This window comes from Triticum aestivum, chromosome 4A, assembly GCF_018294505.1.
Source record: "Triticum aestivum cultivar Chinese Spring chromosome 4A, IWGSC CS RefSeq v2.1, whole genome shotgun sequence".
In the NCBI taxonomy this organism is placed as follows: domain Eukaryota; kingdom Viridiplantae; phylum Streptophyta; class Magnoliopsida; order Poales; family Poaceae; genus Triticum; species Triticum aestivum.
This window is the reverse complement of record NC_057803.1, coordinates 439,566,001-439,570,017: the sequence shown is the minus strand read 5'-3', so window position 1 is coordinate 439,570,017 and position 4,017 is coordinate 439,566,001.

The window sequence follows — 4,017 nt, the reverse complement described above, 5'->3', positions numbered from 1 at the left end:
GCTTCATTTTTAAATCCACCAAATATTTAATGGTTGTCTTGAGTACTGCTTGTGATTGTGCTATTTGCTTCCTCAGCATGTCAACTTCATCTCGAAGTGCAGAAGCAGAATCTCTTTCTACCACTAGTTTAGCCTCTAGAGCATCAGCAGTTGGCAATTCATAATGCACGATTGGGCCGGTGCCACTGCTGTGGGATGATGCAACATTCATGGGGACCTCGCTCTTTGATCTTGGGCTAACCTGTTTTGCCATTAAAGTTCCGATTGGATTCAGAAAAGTTGAAGTTAGCAAAACATCTCAAATGGGAGTTATAACAGCAAACCAGTTAAACAAACAAGGAACTAAAGAGTTTCAATTGGATGCTGAAAAGTAGTTATTAACATCATTCTAACCTGCTATTGCAGCAGCAAATCAGTTAAACAAACAAGTAGATATTTAAGTTAAGGCAAACAGGTAATTCTTAAGAGTAAGTATCAAACACATAGATAGGCGCAGTCTACAATATGATTAACAGGCTGTGCCATTATGTAATCAGTAGCAAACTAAATTAAGCCAAGCAACGTAATTGAACAATTTTGCAATAAGTGGCTAACTAAAATTCCGAGAAGCAGGTAACTGAACTTACGCTAGTTCTTTGTACAGGCACACTGCAACTTCTTTTTCGCTTACAAGGTTGTACAAAGGAGTCCATGGCATCAATTGCTTGGATATGTAGTCCCAATAATTCTTTCTTCCCACACTGCATGGGTAAGTCGAATGGTTAATCTGGTAACATGGTGCGTCCTTGATATGTTATATGAGGACGTGTAGTCAGACTAGTTGTAGCCAAACACATCACACTGGCTTTTACTGTATATTTCATGCGATTACTTTTGGCATATCGAGATCTAAGAAATCTACAATAGGATGAAAAGACTGGCATCCTTCACATTATTGGCGAACTCAGTTCATAGAAACAAGCAATTCAACCATTCCGTGGGTAAATCAAAAGCGCTAATGGAATATTTTTCACTATCCAATCATACACGCAAAAATGGGCGACACCACCATAGGGACTGGTATGGGCGGCCGCCTTAGGTGGTGGAAAGTGTGCACCTAGTTTGAGTCGTCCAGGTTGGCCCACGCTAGTTTTGTTCGTCACAACGCACGAGCAGGCAATGTAAAAAATGAAGAAAAATGTTTCAATTTAGATGGGCCAATAACATAAGTTCAAGGCAGGCCCTATAGCAGGCTCGCGGCCCAAACGAGCGCCTCCCATATCGATCGACAGCAGGAAAAATCCCAATTCATTCGCTCCAGCCTCCAGTCTGGTTCACTCCTAACCTAGCCGCCGCTGGACAGACCGACACAGCACTTCCTTGCTCCATCGTTGGAGGGCGGTCGTCGGGCTTCAAGCGAATGAAAGGACAAGAAGATGAAGATCCAACCCTGGGTGTAGCCTGCGTGGGAGGCAGCGGCGGCAGCACGGGCATGGCATCGAGCTTGCGCAAATGGACAGTTGCAGCTTGCAAGAGTAGCATGCACAACGAGCAAGTACATCACATCCCTGATTATATCAAATTCAACTCTTTAATTTCTGGCCAATAGTTAAACCTGACGGTGTTGTAAAACTGCTTGTATGTAGGGAATCTATGAGAAAATGAAACCAATTTCTACTTATTTTATAACTCCCCCAATCAATACTGAACTGACTAAATCTGATGTATCTAATCAAGTTTCCGGTGCAAACATACAAGCTCATGTTGTTCTTGAGCCTGAAGTGTCTAATGAACAGACTGCTAATGAAGGATTTGATGCAAACATTTTACATGCTCCTGGTGATGAACATATAGTGTCTAATGAGGGAGCTAATGCAAGCATTTTGCAAGCTCATTGAAGGATTTAGTGTCTAGTGATGATCTACTATGTTGAGAGAGGCAGAGATTTGCAGGCATTGATGACAAGCAAATTATAGTGCATTTTCATAGCTTGAGGAAACGTCGAGGCCATCTACCAGAAAGTCCCCGTATCATGACAACATAGCAAGAATACTTTTCTAATCTGTTGTTTGAAACTATTGGCATACTTGTGCAGGATAGATATATTGATATGCAGTATGCGCAGTGGTTATATGTGCAATTACACTTTGATATTTTCAGCCAGAGAATGAATAATTCAAGCAGGTACAGACCATGTTTGTAGTCCTTGTACACAATGTTGCATTTTGTGTTTTTTGGTGCTTGCATAATTTAGTGTTTATAATCTGAACTACTTTGGATCATTAGCTGGTTTTCAAAGTGCATGTAGCTTCACATTTCTCAAGTTATGTTGATTTCCGGAGGGCAAGTGCCTTCGTATTTTTTAAGTTAAATGTTCGCCCCTGGTAACTTGAATTCGTGGATCAACCATTGCACACAAATCATACACGAATGCCAGTACGAATTAAATTAAATGTAGGGACTTATGCTAGCTCGTTGTACAGGCTCACTGCAGCTCTGCTTGCGCTTGGGATGTTCCATGTACAAGTCCATGTTATCACTTGCTTGGATGTGCAGGCCTTGTGCTCCTTGCATCCACCTCTGCATTTTTGACACGGCGAATGGTTGATCAAATAAGAGGAATCGACCTTGATGTTGTACCGGAGGACAGATACTTACAAGGTTATACGGGTGTGCAGGATGTGTACCAGATCCCATAGCGCCGTCATGCTTCGCTAAAAAATGGATTTGCTTGTTTCAGATGATATCTCCAGAAGAAATAAGAGTTGAAGTCAGAGTTGCATAGGCGTGTAAGCTAAGAGAGCAATGAAAGGATATCCAAACATCGTAGGAACAGTGCACAAGGGAGTGATGTGTGGATACCTAGTTGGGGCTGGCATTTGGGCATGCTCGCCTAGCTAGAGTGCGGGTCACTTCAGAGCCGTTGAGGATGATGCGCTGGCGTTGGCTGGCCGCGCACGGATGCAGATCTTGAGTGGCAGCGGAGCGCTACGATGCGGTGGACGAGACCGTTGGTGAAGCCCCAACGGCCTCGGGGGGCAGAGGTGCGACGATGTGCTCGGTGAAGTAGCCCCGGTGAGCTGGGAGACTGCATCGGTGATTTTGTAGGGCTGGAATTGGGGCCGCCAGATATTTCAATCCGAAACATGGAAGCGCGAACTTATATTGTCGTTGTGGCGCCAAAGCATAGTCCTGTCGGGGTGGTTGCGTGTGTCAGATGAACGCATAGCACCCAACCACCCCCCCAAAAAGGACATCGACAATATAAGTTCGCGCTTCCACGTTTCGGCCCAACAGGTGGCTGGCCCACATGTCAGTGACCCAAAGGCAGTTTCCTTTAAGGCACCGAAGCAGCGTCCACCCCGACACGACCCTGGTCTGCTTGGTGCGCCTACATTTGAGAATGCAAACAAATCTTCCTTCATTTCCAAATGAATCTGTATGTATTACCATACCCGTGTTTTCCTTGCAATAATTAGTCATTCGAAACAAGATACTCCATCCGTTCACTTTTCTAAGTCGTTTCAGACAACTTAAAATGAACTGTTTTGCACATTGTCTGAAATATCTTCAAGGTCTTATAAAAGTGAACAGAGGGAGTACTATAAATTAATTAATGAGGAGTTATTTGAAAAAAATCGAAACGGTACCCACGCTAACGTGGATTAGAGTGTGTGTCACACAATTAGTTATTTGAATTAGAGTGTGTGTCACGTAGTTAGTTATTTGAATTAGAGTGCGTGTCACGTAGCGATCTCCAATTCTAACGTGGATTTCTCATTTCACTGTATCCATGCTACTTTTTTAATACAAATTCATATGTATATGATGAACACCATGGTAGTGAGAAAACTTTTGGATGGATTCAAACATATGACCTACAAAATAGCACAACAAACTGAGTCAATGTCAACTTTTGGAAACTTAGTATGGCACGAATTCGAAATAATTACCCATATGGCTGGTCCTTGGTTCAAATCTTACAACGTACACCGAATTGAAACATCGATATTAAGTCTCGTACTATGTACATTCAAA